Here is a 17,200-nt window from a genome sequence, read left to right as displayed (position 1 = left end):
TCTCTTGCTATAGTTGATTGGACGAGGGGTGGATCTCTGATGCATGGCTAGGCAATCTATAGCTGTACTACAACTTATCACTTGAGTGGTCTGCTAAAAAATAGTAACCGATAAGCTGGATGTCGTTAAAATGAAAAACTTCTGGGGGCCAGCCTGGTAGCACAGTGGTTAAGTTTGTGCGCTCTGCTTTGGCTTCCTGGGGTTCACAGGTTCAGATCCTGGGTGTGGACCTAGCACTGCTCGTCCAGCCATGCTGTGGCGGTGTCCCACATACAAAATAGAGGAAGGTTGGCATAGATGTCTAGCTCAGGGCCAATCTTCCTCAGGCAAAAAGAGGCAGATTGGCAACAGATATTAGCTCAGGGCCAAACTTCCTCACTGAAAAAAAACCCTACAAAACTTCTGCTCTGTGAAGGCAATGTCAAAAGAATGAGGAGACAGGCCACAGACTGGGAGAAAATATTTTGCAAAAGACATGCCTGAAAAGGACTGTTACCCAAAATATACAAAGAACTCTAAAACTTAACATAAAAACACACAAGCAGATTAAAAAATGGGCCAAAGAGGGCCAGCCCTGGTGGCCTAGTGGTTAAGTTCTGCACGCTCTGCTTCGGTTGCCCAGGTTTGGTTCCTGGGCATGGACCTACACCACTCATCTGTCAGTGGCCATGCTGTGGTTGTGGCTCAATACAAAAAGAGGAAGATTGGCAGTAGATGTTAGCTCAGGGTGAATCTTCTTCACCAAAAAAAAAAAAGGGGGGGGGCCACAGATATTAACCTCACAAACAAAGATGTACGGATAAGCATATGAAAAGATTCTCCACATCATAGGTCATCAAGGAAATACAAATTAAAACATCAACGAGATACCACTACACATATATTAGAATGGCCAAAATCTGGAACACTGACACCACCAAATGCTGGTGAGGATGTGGAGCAACAGGAACTCTGATTCGTTGCTGGTGGGAACGCAAAATGGTACAGCCACTTTGGAAGACAGTTTGGTGGTTTGCTACAAAATTAAATATACTCTTACCATGTGATCCAGTAATCTTGCCCCTTGGTATTTATCGAAAAGAGTTGAAAACTTATATCCACACAAAAATCTGCACACAGATGTTTATAGCAGCTTTATTCACAATTGCCAAAACTGGGAAGCAACCAAGATGTCCTTCAATAGGTGAACAGATAAATAATAAACTGTGGGACATCCAGATAATGGGATATTATTCAGCATTAAAAAGAGATGAGCTATCAAGCTATGAAAAGACGTTGAGGAAAGTTAAACGGGGAGGGGGAGAAGAGATGACTAGGCAGAACACAGAGGCTTTTCAGGGCAGTGAAAATACTCTGCATGATACTATAGTGATGGATACACGTCATTATACATTTGTCCAAACCCCTAGAATGTACAACGCCAAGAGTGAATCCTAATGTAAACCAGGGACTTTGGGTGATTATGATGCGTCAATGTGGGCTCATCAGTTGCAACAAACATACCACTCTGGTGAGGGATGTTGATAATGGGGCGGCTATGCATGTGTGGGGGCAGGGGTAGATGGGGAATCTCTGTACCTTCCTCTCAATTTTGCTGCGAACCTAAAACTGTTCTAAAAAAATAAAAAAAGTCTTAAAAAAATAAATTAAGCCTAGCCCACTGGGATTCTCACTCAATGGTATTTAAATGAAGCAACTTGGACAGAACTTGCTAGTTGTCAGAGGAAGAAGCAGATGGGTGCCCTATAGATGAGTCATTTAAAGGTGACTTTTCTATAAAAAGGAGCTTGAGCTTCTGCTACTGTAGTGTCTAGATCACCTTAAATTCAAATCACTCTCCCACCCATTTCTCCAGGAGGCTGAAGCCTATTATGGCTCCATCTCTTGGATTTCCCTGGGAGTCCCCTTAGAAGCCCTGTAAAAATCCCGTTTTGCTTGAACTAGCTTGAATGGATTGCTGTTGTTTGTTATCATAAAAACCAAATTGTAAGGGCCAGCCTGGTGGTGTAGTGGTTAAGTTTGTGTGCTCCTCTTCGGCGACCTGGGGTTCAGTTCCCAGGCACAGACCTACACACCTCTTGTCAAGCCATGCTGTGGTGGTATCCCACATACAAAATAGAAGAAGATTGGCACAGGTATTAGCTCAGGGACATCTTCCTCAAGCAAAAAGAGGAAGATTGGTAACACATGTTAGCTCAGGGCCAATCTTCCTCACCAAAAAACCCCCCAAAACTACAATCACACACATTCACATATTTGAAAGCACTTTTGCACCTCCTTGAGATATCCCTTCTCTAAGTGAAACATTCCCAATTCTATCAGTTAATCCTCATGCCGTGTGTCCACTCCATCTCTTAGTCCTTCCCTTCTGGACCATACAGGTGCAGCCTTCAGAAATGGACTAACATGAAGGTTGGAATTGAAAGCTGCTTTTATGAAGCAATTTGAAGGGAAAAGAGTGGGTCCACCAGTCTCGAAATTCCTTCCTTAGCTTCTGGAAAGATTCTTCCTCAGAGCCTGAAAATTGGTTGGAAAGACGGTCCTTACAGGGGCTACAATATTACTAGAGTAATGACCAACAGCTGAGAGCGAGGCACTGTGCCAAGGAGGAGGAGCAGGTCCCCTGAAAGGCAGTGAAAATTGTGTGAGAGAAGGGCCGGAGGGGAGTTTTTCCTAACCCTGTCTCAGCTTGGAGGCATTTTAAAGGAGAAACTCTAGTGGAAGTCTGTGTCCGCCAAATTCTGGGGGAGGAACAGGTGTGCAAACTGGCAGGTGACCAGTTTGCAGCAATAGAGATGAAACTGTGGTCTATTCCCCCTTGTGGTTGTCGTGTTCAGGTCAGTACTAACTTTAGCCCAGCAGTCCTCAAATGAGGGCAGTCCACTAGTGGATTAAATCCTCCTTAAATGACGGAGAAGCTTTTAGCCAGAGATCAGAAGAAAGGAAAGGAAATTATTTCATCTGTTCTCTGCCTGGCGCATGATGATTTCCGTAGAATGACACTTTCTGTTCATATTGCATTGATCTCAGGAGCTTGAAGTCCTCCACAAGTATTTTATCAGCTACTCTCACCTGGGGTACTTGGGGATGAGGCAGGAAGCACGGACGGCGTTTGGCTTATTTTCTTCCCGGTGATCTCTCTTTTAGCTGAGACCTCAGGCCCTTTGAAGGAGAAGGTCGGGAGAACAAACTCAAGAATTTTCTCATTGTGTAAACAGGCTCAACGGTATTGCTTCTCTACTGGCTTCATGCTGGATGTCCAATTATTCCAACTACCCACCACTATGTGATTATCCTCAGTCCATCATTTATTTGCCTCATTTCAATGTGGGGTGAATATCCTCAATTTTGGTTGGGGAAATTGAGGTCTGGGGTGCCATGCAGGATGGCCGAGTTCTCATGGCATGGCCATGAGGCCATGAGGCTGGTGAGTTGGAAGCAAGTGTTATCAAATGTTCAATGACCGACACGTCTCTCCACCTTCTTCCTGCTGCAGTGAGCAGGCGACTGTCCCAGAGCTGAGGTGGGCTGTGACTCTCTTAATCTGAGAAAGTTTGTCCTGAAACAAGTTGGAGGATAAGAGGGAGGTATCACCCGAACTGAAAGGCACCGCCTCGAGGTGGTTGGCTGACCTTCAGACGCGCTCTCTTTGGACCCACATCCAGTGCCGTTCTCATCACATCAGGCTGCTTCTCTGGGACTTGATCATTTTAAAAAGGATCTGAAGGGTGTTTCAAATGGTGCTGGGACATAAATAGCTATTGCAGAAGAATGTTGCCTCAGTGATATGATGACTGAATCAGCCCTGCCTTGAATTAGCAGCAATACAGTTCTCAGGGTAATGGAGTGATGGTAAATGAACATTATTACATTTTTACCCTGTGAATGAGTTCTTAGTAAAAAAGATAAATAGCTTCCAGGTGTCTTGCCACAAGATTTAAACAACTGAGTCACTCAAGCTTGATGGAAGAACAAATGGCAGCATAGAACGTCCTTATGATTCAGTGGCTGCCAACTTGGATTGTCCCCAGTTCCAACTTTAGTATCTTTCTTTAGTCACTCTGTCACACAGTCAGTTCCTATTCTATAGAGGCACAATTGGAGGAAATTCTAACGAAGGAGACAAAGCTGCCACAGTCCCATCTGACCCGACTTCCCCAGAAAGAGCAGGCTATCCAAGGCAGGAAAGGCTGTTCCTGAGAGGAACCACCTGTGGATATTCTATGTCAGGGCCTTGAGTTGCTGGCCATCCCAGAGAAGGCCTGACTGATGTGCTGCCCTGTATGGTTACCAAGGATGCAAGGTAATCCCTCAAGAATAGCTGATGAGGTGGCTCAGCCTAGACTCTGCTGTCACGGCAGGAGGTGGAACGGAGTGGAGAGGGTATTGGCTTGGAAGTCTTATCTCTGTCATTAGCTAACTGTGTGACATTAGGCGGGTTGGATCTCTCTGGGTCTTAGTTTTCTCATCTGTGGGTTTAACGACCCAGAATGGTTGGTTGAAACTTGGAGAGGATAAACTCAAACTTAAAAGAATGGATTATATAGTGTTCTTCTTTGCCTATTTCATAAGCATAAAGGCATTCAATGCATATATGTTGAATAATAAAACTGAGAAGCCTACATTTATTTACTAATGGTGGATTTTTAGGGGGCTGTCAGTTAGAGGAATCCCCAAACAGACAAGTTTGATGAGAGAACAGGATATTCCAAGGAAAAAGTGTCACTTTTTGTGACTGAATTAAAAAAAATATATAGAAAAGCTTCAGAAGCAATTCAGCTTAAGATATAGGGAGTATTTGCCAGTGAGCTTAAGTATCTTCCTATTGATTATAAAGAAAGAAAATGAATTGGTAAAGTTAGGGATCTGAAACTATTTTGATGTGAGGAGGGTAGTGTTACACTAATGATGGTGCCAAGGAAGGGTGTTGGTCTGCACAGAGCCTGAAAATAGAAAATTTTGGAAGTGTCACCATGTCTTCAATGTTGTGCAGGAAAGATGGCAGGCCATTCCAGCTGCCTGGTCCCAGTTCTTTAGTTAGAGTGGGAAGCGGGCAATTTATTAGGCTCTCATAGCCCAAGAGCAAGAGCCCTGAAACACATCGCACCCCCTATGCTGTAATTCTGCATTCGCCAAACAACTTTCTGATCTGTGATTTGTTTGTCACTACTAATGAGCACCTGCTGTGTGCCTGGCCCTGTTTACTGCACTTTGTGTGTATTGTGGTACATGACTCCTACAACAAACTTCTGAGGTAGGTATCAAGAGCCCCATTTTTAGGCGAAGAAACAGACTAAGCATGGTTAAGTAATTTCCTCAAAGTCATCTATCAGAAATGGCAGAGCTGCGGTTTAAACACTGCTTGAACTAACTTTCGATGCCTTCTTTCTTTTCTGCGTACTGCTGCCTATTGGAAAGGAACTGTCTGGTGCTTCTTGTTTGTTCCAATCTTTGGCCAGAGATGTCTCCCTGGCTGGAAATTAAGGAGAGGCCCCAGTTTGTAGGACTCAGGCTCCCCAAATCGGCTCACTTCTGGGTAAACTTGTTACTGTGTTTGAATGTGTAGGATGGAAACAGAGCAGACACAGAACTACAATATTCTCATCAAGATAGTGTCTCTGACAAAAACAGGCTGTCAGTTCCCTCCTTTCATTGTAGCACTGATTAACCAGTAGAAGGACTTGTGAAAATGCAAGACATTCTCTATATGGCATCTTTAAATGGGAAGCACACAGAAATTTCCTCTTTCTCCTTGGGAAAACTCCAAATTAATTGGAAACGAATAACTTGGTATTATTGCTTTTGATTTTTACAGCTGCTGAAATAGCTCTGGATCTCCTGGTGCAATTCATGATAACTTCAGTCGAAATTACATGTATCTAAAGATAGGACATGCAGGTCGGGGCTGCTGAATGGATATTGTCCTTTGTTTAAATGGGATCTGCTCATTTTAGCTCAAAGCAGTCCTTGACCCACAAATGAATGTAAGAAGCTCACAGAAGTCCCTAAATATGAATGATTTCATCTATATATATCTTCTCAACAATTCATATATACTGTGTTTGCATTTAAGAGGTTATTTTAGCAATGAACAGGAGGAATGTATGGCCCCCTTTTCATTGGCAAGGTTCATAATTATGTGGCGTATTGTGGATGCATGCTGAGAGATAGCAATGAATTGTTTCAATGGTGGGTGACCAGAAAGGTGGCGGTGGTGAAGTGGCAGTAGCGTAGGAGTGCAGCAGAGAGAGAGTTTGCAAACCAGGTTGTCAGATGGCCTGGGGGTTGTTTAGCTTAGGGAAGAATTCCCAGGGAGGCAAATTGTCTTCAAATATTTGAGGGACCTACCTGCCCTGGGCAGGAGGAAGTAGGCTTCCCCTTTTTTACCATAGGAAGCAGAACGTGGACAAAAGAAGGTAGATGCAGGGAGACAATCATCTGGGAAAAATCTTTAAATTAGGATACTTACAGATCCTCAAGAAATGATGTATTCCCTATCATTGGGATACACGCCAGCTGGGGAAGCTATGGCAGGGATTCTGGCATTGGGCAAGAGGTTATACTCGATGACCTTAAGTTCCATCCCAATTCTAAGAACTTAGTTTATGGTTTGATTTAGCTAGTGATGTCAGTTCCTCTTATGTGAATCAAATGTGAGAAATAGTTTAACAATGTGTGTTGGAGAAGAGCATATTAATGCATTAAAAGCTCACTAATTTAAAATATTTGAAGGGAACAGCCAGTTTGGTTGGTGAAGTCAATTATGAAATGCTTGTAAATAATAAAAAGTCATCTTAGGACTTTCAAGTCCATGGATGTGTGGAATTACGTCGACCAAAGTTGCCTGATCAAGGTCCTGCTTTAATGAATAGAGAATGATTATAATCAACATGTTAGAACACCAGGTTTGTTGGCCTCTGCTTAGATTAGAATTAAATCGTCTTTAATTGAGTGTTTGAAAACGGTTGGTCTCTTAAGTAAATAAACAGGCCCCTTAATTTCGTTTCAAGTATTTATTTGCTGTCAGCCCTTCCTCTGTCTGTTGATAGTGCAAAGGGAAGCTTCTGTTCAACTCCTGTCAAAACGTCACAATTAAAAAACTAACACACAAAATTGCACCATGAGTAAATATGATTTTTGCTGTATTTTTGCCAGACTAATTCTCCATTTCCTAGATTGGATATTAGATTGCTCAAAACTCATGAAAGGAAACTTTCTGAGGGGATACTAATATCAAGAAGGTATGGCAAATAATTGGATTTAACATTTTTTTCATTTGATTTTTTCCATCAAAACTTAATGTTCAAAAGACCACACATCATATGAGTTTATTTATAGGAAATGCCCAGAGTAGGCAAATCTATAGAAAAAGAAGTATATTAGTAGGGCTTGTGGGGAGGGGTACTGACTTTGTGGGGAATGGAGAATGACTGCCAGTGGGTATACGGTTTCTTTTTGAGGTTATAAAAATGTTCTAAAATTGATTGTGGTGATGGTTGCACAACTCTCTTAATGTGCTAAAAACCATTGAATTTTACACTTTAATTAGATGAACTTCATCTTAATAGTTATGGAGCTGTGTGATGAATCAGGAACCTTTCTGGGCACCAGCACTAGAATGTCGAACAAGAGCAAGTTGCTGCCCTCCTGGAGCTTACATTCTAAATGCAGCAATCAGATGATAAAACATGTGAGCAAGCATGTAAAAACAATTTTAGGAAGAGATAGTACTCTGGAGAAAAATAAAGCATGCTAAGGAAATAGAGAGTGCTTTGTGTGTGTGCATGTGTATATGTGTGTGTGTTTATGTGTATGTAGGTATCTGAGAATATAGCATATCTGTTCATATGTGTACATGTGTATATTGTGTGCATGTGTGTGTGCGTGCATCTGTGTGTATGCACACACGTTCTCTACTTTTTGTTGTTAGTGCTGTGGTGTTGATTCTGACTCTTAGCGACCCTGTGTGTAGCAGAGTAGAACCCTGCCTGATCTTTTTGCGCCATCCTTTCATGTTCCAGCACTATATCAGACAATGTTCTGATGCTGTTCTTAGGGTTTTCATGCCAATTTCTTTGGAAGTAGGTGGCCAGGTCCTTGTTCCTAGTCTTAGTCTGGGAGTTCTGCTGAAAACTGTCCACCATGGGTGACCTTGTTGGTACTTAAACTATCAGTGGCATAGCTTTCAGCATCACAGCAACACACAGCCACCACAGTATGACAACCGACAGATGGGTGGTGTGGTTCCCTGACGGGGAAATGGACCAAGGCTGCAGTGATGAGAGCACCGAATCTTAACCACTAGACCGCTAGGGCTGGCTGTTCTCTGTTTTAGATAGAGTGAATTGGGAGACCATCTCCCGTATAACTTTTGAGCAGAGATATGAATGAAACGAAAGACTGTGCCATCCAGATAACTGGAGTAAGTACATTTCAGGCAGCGCAAAGACCTTAAGGCAGGAATATTTTTGGCTGTACAACCAAGAAGAGGGACAGGGAACTAGTGGGAAATAAAGTTGGAGAGGTTGGGAGGGGAGGTCAGGTCACGTAGGTGGTATCTGTGAATTATTTTAAGAACTCAGTCATAGCACTGGTAATCATCACTAACTTTGCATGACGTGTTATGCAGTCCATCAATAGTTTTCGCAACTATTATTTTGTTTGGTTCTCACAAGAACAGCCATTGTGATTAGTCTTCTCAGTCTACAGATAAGGAAATTGTTCATAATTGTCCCTGATCCATGAGCCTATGACCCCACTTCAGAACCTAGCTTATATCTGGTAATTCTTGTTTCCTCAGCTCCTAAATCAGCATGTAGTACAGGACATAGGCCCAATGAACGTTTATGGAATCGACTACTTTGAGGTCACAAAATGAACGGACAGCCAAGCTGAGACTTAAGTTGTGGTCATCTCACTCCAAATCCCATTCTGTTTGTGCTGACTCCCATGGCCATATTGCTTTTCCCTTTGAATCACAGAATGATGACGATGACAGGGTCTTCAGAGGTCATCTTCCCAGAAGTTGACGTTTACATCCTCCAAGGCCTGTGGGTGTTTACGTAGTTTAATGGGATTCTGCTGAAAGGGATTGGTCAGCCTCTCTTATTATTACACAATCCCACTTTAATGGAGGAGTAAGTGTTTCTTAGAATATTCTATTAGGTGACGTTAGCATAATTAATTTTTATCCAATGACTCTTACAGTTTGGTAATTTTCATTTCTGCCTTACCATCCAGGCTCCCTCTTAGCAAATGCTGCCATCTCTCACCTTTTATCTTTGTAACAAAGTGGTTAAGAACATGAGTTCAAATCCTGGCCCTGCTCTTAATAGATATAAGACCTTTGACAGTTACTGTGAGTCTCAGTTTTTCTCATCTGTAAAATGGAGATCATAATATTATCGATCTCACAGGGCTGTTTTGAAAGTTAAATGTGTCTGTGTGGTGCTCAGTGCAGTACTGGAACACAGTAGGCATCCAGCTCGTGTCACCTATTATGGACTACTGTGCTTATGCCCCCGTCTCTGGTACCACTTAGTGTAGAATTGTGGCTAGAGAGGCAAGAAGTGAGATAATTGCTTGTCAGTGCTTCTCAGTACACAGAATTTAGGATGCTATTATGCAAGGGCAATTAGGTGGTCAAAATACATCCTTGGATTGGAACACAATATGTGCAGAGATGGAAACCAGGGTTAACTCCTGAGCATTGTATACTGGGGTACGGGGGGGGTGATTACTGCATCTCCCCAAGTACACTATTCCATTTGAATCTCTGGCTGTTATTCAACTCTCCAATCAGAGGCTATTTTTACCATGTGGTGATAGAAATTGGGGGTTGGGGCTTCAGGAGAACAGTTTGGGCAGGGATGAAAAGCCATTGATAAAAAGAGCCATTTGACTCCTTCTCTTTCCCTCTTTTAGATTCTGGAAGAAGCTCCTCTCTCTGGTCTCTACTGCTGTTTTGTCTCCTGTTAGCGTGATTGTCACTGTTGCCAGGTAACTGCTCCGCCTGCAAAGGCTTCTGGGGGGGTGGCCTGTGCCAGCTGCAAGCTGCCTGGGAGGGAGGTTAAAGGAGTCAGAGGTCAAGGACAAAAGAACAGGAAGCATCAGTGCCTATACTCGTAAACCAGGGCTGCTGAGATCCCTTCTAGGCTTATGAAGCAGGCGAGGCCTAAAAATATGCAGATACCAAGGAAATCCTCAGCACCTCCTTTTCCCCGCTGGCACAAATAAAAGGCCAGTAAATGGAAAAGATCTTGAAAAAGAAATGAACAGTTTGACTTGGCCCTTTCTTTCTCCTTTAAAAAGAAACCTTAATTCCTCAGAAATTCCAGAAAATGTGTGTGTATGGACGTGACTGCTGGTGCCTTAACACCCACGTCCAATTTACGTCAGTCCCTCCACCTTGGCGCTCAAGGTCAGTGCTTCAGCGACTCGCTGTCAGCGTTAGGGAGGAGATAAATCATCTTACTAGACTGCACAAGCCCTTGGAAGCTATCTTTCAGGTTCTTTATCTCTCATGTATTAAGCACTGATTCTCTTCCTAAACGAGGAGTAATATACTGACACTAGACAAAGAGTAGAAAGTGGAGCAAACTAGCAGCTGACTGGAGCCAGCATACTGCACTGTTCCTCTGAAGGCTGGGGATCTCCCAGCATACGTGCAGGGGAATAATCCATTTTCACACGGGCGGCAGCCATGAATGTCAGCTGGAAGGGACCCACGAGATGATCCAGTATGATTCTTTATCTTAGGGATGAGGAGAGACCAAGAGGTTAAGTGCTTATCAAGTTCAAGGCTGAGACTCAGATTAAACCTCCCATGAGAGAGAGAGAAGGCCCCCTTAATTCTCTAGCTTCCATGTCTTTCAATGTCCTTACCATTAACCTTCAGCCTCTTGCCCCACAAAATACTTCTGAAATTATCTCTCTGGCCTTCCCAGTGATGTTACAGCCTCTTCATTCTGCCCCAGCGACCTAAATGGACCTCCCAGCCATCTCTGTGCTGTTTCCAAGACTCACACTTGCTTTCAAGGTCCTTTATTAGTTTCCTCTTGTTAAGTGATTGCATTATCTCTGTCCATCAATAAATGTTTCGCTGACTTCAGCTAAAACAATTCCGTCTTGATTCTTTATCTGTTCCTTCATTTCCTGATTCCATATTGTATACTAAATATTTTCAATGTTTCAAACAGGATAGATCATAAAAAGGGTGTCCAGAGTGCAGCTGGCATGGCCCATGGGGATGGCAGAGTCCTTCAGAGGAGATGTTAGATTCTTCTCTTTTTTTTTAAAGTAATGCCAAATAATTGGCCTTGGAGAAACTATAATTTCATTAAAAAAATCTATGATAAGTCTAAAATATAATTAATTCTATCTTGTTTTAAAACGTATTTTCGTAAGGCATAGAAAATACTATAGCCTAATATTTATTGAGCATCTACTATATACCAGATCCTGAAGTAGATGCTGTACATCTGTCATTAGATACTATCAACAACCCTACGAGGAAAGTATCATTATCTCCATCTAATACAAGTGGAAGTAAAGTCTCACAGACTTTGCTCAAGGTCGTGCAGTAGGTGGGCTTTTTGCTAACTCTATAGCTTGTGGTCACCATGCAGGTTGCCTCTATTAATAAAATAGTTTTGGTTTGATCATCATCTAAGATAGATGTGAATACAATGTAATGAGCTGGCATTTTATGAGCCTTGAGCAAAGCAACTTTTAGTTATCTGTTGCTGTGTAACAAATTAGCCCAAAACTTAGTTGCTTACAAAAGCTGAAACTGAAACTGGTAGCTAGTTCCATCAGACTGACCAAGCAAAAGCCAGAGAGAGAGCGTGAGCAAACTGAAGCCACAGTTGTAGGATCTAATCTCAGAGGCAACATCCCATCACTTTTGTTATATTCTGTAAGTTAGAAGCATCACACTCGCTTCAGCCCACAGTGCAGGGGAGGGGATTAAACAAGGGCATGAATACAAGGAGGCAGGGATCATTGGGGACCATCCTAGAAGCTTCCTACACAGCAACCTACAATATCTGGCATGAGATAAGGGGAAACCAGAAATTATCTCACATTGCACTCAGGCCTCTGCTGACATTTTTCTGCCTCTGGCTTGGTTCATTTGCTGAGGCAGCGTTTACTTAAGGGCTTTTGTTAGGAATAATTTTATTTCCTATAGGATCCACTCTGATTCTCTCTACTTTGCTGGAAAAAGTCCAACACACAACCTCTACCCCTTCTTTTTACACCGACCTTAAATCTCACATCTTTCACACAGACTTTCACAACCAAGTGAAAGTTTTATTTAGATTCCCAATACCCTAAACATAATAAACACATGACCTTGATCTTCTCTAAAAGAGGAGGAAAAACACAAGACCCCCACAGGGAGATTCCGTCCAGGGCTGGTATATATGGCTTATTTATAATTATCAGTGATTTTCTTGTTAGGTTTATGCTGAAGTGAACAGATTGTTGCATCAAGCTCTATTTGTCTGGAAAGGTACCTTCCACAAAACTGTGGAACCGATGGAGCTGTTCCTCAGACCCCTCCCCTCTGCCCAGGCGTCTCCTCTGTACCGGAGTCCTGTGCTATCCCAGGGCTGGAACCACGACAGAGCTTCTCGTCTCTCCCTGGATTGCTACCTCCCAGGGTTTCTTGGGTGCTTCGCTGACCAGCTAAATCCTAGTCACCTGAAGAGCTGGATAAAAATGCAGATATCCAGGCCCAACCCAGTTCTACGAAATCTGGTGTAGGACCCAGAAACCTATATTTTAAATAAGCTTCCCAGGTGATTCTTAGGCTCAATAAAGATGAGAATGCTAACCTAAGCCCTATTCCTCAGGGCGTTTTCACAGCCGACTATTTGTGAATGCTACACATCTGCTGTATGAGATTCACGTTTTCACAGCTGCCTTTTTAGGTATTTGGAAATATTTAACCTACTATTTCCTAATTAGTGGTAATTTTACCACTGGTAGTAGGCAAGATGATAGCAGGTGTTACATGTGTGACCATTTAAAATGTTAATAGTGGTGTTCGTTATCTTTAGGGTATTTATGATAAGCTGTACAGGTTTTACCTTTTGGTAGCGAAATAGAGTTGTTTTTTTTTTTTTTTGAGGAAGACTGGCCCTGAGCTAACATCTGTGCCCATCTTCCTCTACTTTATACGTGGGACACCTGCCACAGCATGGCTTGCCAAGTGGTGCCATATCCGCACCCGGGATTCAAACCCGCGAACCCCGAGCCCCCGAAGCTGAACGTGCGAACTTAACTGCTGCACCACCGGGCCGACCCCTAGAGTTCCTTTTTTAATAAAATTATTTTTGTAAAAAAAAGAATGAATTAAAAAACATTAAATAAGTAATAGTACAGGTAGTGTACACATCTGACAGAAACAATGACGACATAATCAAATGGTTGAAGTTTGGGAAACCTCCTCCTAACCGGAAGGAAGACTTTCTGTGGACGTCAGGCATCAGAGCCGGAAGTGGAGGAGGCACGCTGGGGCAGAAGGGTCCTTTTTAGGTCACTGCCCGTGCTTTTTGCAGGGCGGGCCCTGGTGATCAGCATCAGTCATGAAGCTGCTCGGAATGAGTGGATGTGCATGCCTTCAGAAGTGTCTTTTGTGAATATAGAAAAGAGAGATCCAGAGCAATAAATAATTGCAAACTGGTGCCATAGGCTGTGTTGAGGCATAAACTTATTCAATATCAGTATCAATATTCACTATCAATATTCAATTCAATTCATAAAATTATATCAACATCAATAAACAATTCAACTGGTTCTTGGCAAAAATGCAAAGGAGATGAAGCCGTCTCCAACCTTTCCCCCCCAGATCCTCTCTTTGTCACTGGCATGGCACCCCGCTGCTCCCTCCTTCCTTCCTTCTCTTTCCCCCTTCATTCTCTTCCAACCTGCTCCTATCAAATTTTGCTCTCAGAGATCTTGTTGTTTTTCAGAGTGGTAAATGACCCACGTTATCCCAAAGCATTGATCTTCAAATGCTCTTGGACTGGAGCATTCTACCACAAAAATTAACTAATGGATATCTTTTCTCAATTTGGAAACAAAAAAAAATTCCCTTTTCTTTTAAAAAGAATATAGCAGTGACTTTTCTTTAGCTACAGATGATTATAATACTCTATGAACAATGTAATACGATATATGTTAAAACAATTTAACGTTTTTGAAAATTCAACTCATTATACAATATATTCAATAAGTGCTTTTTTCTATTTGAATTTCACTGCCCATATGAGATCTGAGGACTGTCTTGCCCTGCATGGTAGCCACTAGCCACATGTGGCTATTGAACCCTTGAGATGGGGCTAGTCTGAATTGAGGTGTGTTGTCAGTGTAAAATATACACTGAATTTCAACAACTTGATATAACAAAAGAGAATGTCAAATTTACTAGTAATAACTGAAAAATATTGAGTATATGTTGAAATGATAGTATTTTGGCTATATTGTGTTAAAATATTCTATACAAATTAATTTCATCTGTTTCTTTTTACTTGTTTTAATGTGGCTACGAGAAAATTTAAAATTACATATGTGACTTGTATTAGCATATTAGTGGTTCAGATATTTCTAAGGACAGCATTTCCTTAGAAAATACTAAATTCAACTTGCAGTAAATTCTGACCTTTTATTGACTTGACAAGAAGTGATCCTAGGCTCTGAACCTCCTGACGTCCTCTGAGTGCTGACAATGCAAAGTTATAACTCTTTGGTTCCTAACTTGGCTATTTAGGTCAATTCCCTTACCTCCTTGGTTAATATTAGTAGATGCTATTACAGGAAGTTCGTTGTGGTCAAGGCTAATTCTTACAAAACCATGTCTTATAATGAGACAACATAAAAATGCACAGAAAAATATTTGGATTCAACTACAAAGTCAAAGAAAGATGTAAGAGTATTGGGATATTGAAAATATGTTTGTAAGAAGCCCAAGATTCCTTCAGTTATTTTTTCCTGTGGCTTACGGATGAGAATCTTCCAATCTTTTTAACTGGTAAGTATTACCCTCCTCTCAGGTGGGACGTTTGGGCTTCATAAAGCTCCTTCTGCTGGAGATATTATACACTAGGCATTCAAGATCATAACAATCATCATTATGATTTTCTTTAGCTTCCAGTCAATCAATACCCATTTATGAACATAAAGATTCAGATTATATTGTAATTGACCTGCTTTTTGTTACCCAATTCTGAAGACAAAATAAATAATTTGGTGTCTGGGCTGCACCTTTTCTTCTGGCCAGGCCATTAAACAGAATACTATTGGCTTCAAGGGCCTCTGTTAGTCTGTCAATGTTGTGTCTGCACATATTTCTAATTTTATCGGACAGTGGAGGTGAACACCTGGTATTGGAGGTCATTACTCTCCTCCTTACCTTGAACCCTGTCTGGTCCTTGACATCATCCTTAGCAATGTCTGCTTTACTTCCTTGATCTTCAAGCTGTGTCAGGCCTCATGGTGCTCCAGTGTGACCTCAGATTTGAGAAATGGGTGAGAATCACTCCCATGCATTGTCCCAGTCCTGTCCTGGGCCAAGCTTGCACTGGGTCCTGAATCCCAGTCCTAGCTTAGCTCCTACCTGCTGGCTATATTTATCCCACCCCGTCAAAATTCCTTAGATGTTTGGTACCTGATGCCCCATGTCAGCTAACAAGTGCTAGCAGTCAACAAAACCAACGAATATATATAGCAAATGGTTATAAAACACAGCATCATGATTCTGCAATCTTTCATCAATTCCCTCAGGTAATTAATTTCCTAGAATACTGAGCATATCATTTCTTAGCCAACACACTTGGGAATATCTGAAACACAAGACAAATAAACTTGCCACAAAATTGTGTTGAGATTTAATTAACAGAAAATGCTATCTAACACATGTATCAGACACTATGAGGAGTCACTGCTTATAATTACAGCATTTGGATATCTGAGCATCCTCTGTCGTGAAATCCATTCACCTCTCTCACACCTTTGACATTTAAATCCTTTTTCAGAGCAGACTACGGAACCATGAAATGCACTTGCTTCTGTGTTCAGGTTTCCTGTATGTCCCATACATTGGATATTTTTAAGTTCCCAGTGTGACCTTTCAACTTGGTTGTGTTAAGCTGTGATGGCTTCACTTTCTTTTTTTCTGGGAAGCTACAGTAACACTTGTCTGTTTAGTCAGGACTCTAGCTGAGGCACGTGTCACAAGAAATTATCTTCGGAGCTGCCGGGGTGAGTGACTCTTGATTCTTTTTACTGTGGCTGCCATCTTGCTTTGTCTTCAAAGAATCCTCCAGGGGCTTCTACTTAAGCAGGCTTTCTTTGTTCTACCACAGCACGTCCCTATTTGTCAGTTTCACTCCTAAGTTCTCTCCCACCTTGATAAGTCTGAGCACCTTTTTGCTGAAGCCATATCGTCTCCTGAGAGATTTTGGCCAAAGGATTTAAATTCTAGTGTTGAAATTTTAACGTTAGCTATCAGTGGAAAGAATTTGGACTGAATGGTACAAGCCCTTCTCAGGCTCTTAAAATCTCACTCTCTGGTTGTTTCCTTATTTGGTCATTGTTTACTTATTCATTCAAGAAATATTTATTTAGTGCTTCCTAATGGACAGATTCTGTTTGAGGCACTGGGAACATAGCAGCCCAGAAGAAAATCAGAGCATTAAGGACAGCCCAAGTACTGCTATAGCGCTGAGTGTGTGTGTGTGTGTGTGTGTGTGTGTGTGTGAGAGAGAGACAGAGAGACAGAGAGACAGAGAGAAAGGGAGAGAGAGAGGGAGAGAAAGAAAGGGAGAGAAAGAGAGAGAGTGACAGAGACAGAGAAAGAGAGAGAGAGCGAGAGAGAAATAGAACAGACTTTCACATCTAATTTCACTGGGTTTAGTGGGTGTAGATCCAGCAAATATTATTCTGCAATAAGATTTATAAGGATTGCTCTGCTTACCTTATAGCAAAATTTCCCAGATTTCTTTGAAGATGAAATCATAATTTGCACAGAACATCAGTTAACATCCTGGGAGCATAGTTGGGGAAAACACCCAAGTCAGTCACTAATGTTGGTTCTTTCTAAATTAGTCCTCTGTAGCCATCCTTTTTCATTCCCACTGCTAGTAACTTAGTCTTATCCCTGTTCTGCTCATACCTGGTCTGTTGCAATAATTTT

The sequence above is a fragment of the Equus caballus genome, chromosome 5 (assembly GCF_041296265.1).
Source record: "Equus caballus isolate H_3958 breed thoroughbred chromosome 5, TB-T2T, whole genome shotgun sequence".
NCBI lineage: Eukaryota > Metazoa > Chordata > Mammalia > Perissodactyla > Equidae > Equus > Equus caballus.
The sequence above is the reverse complement of the archived record's forward strand: the minus strand, read 5'-3'. Positions refer to the sequence as shown.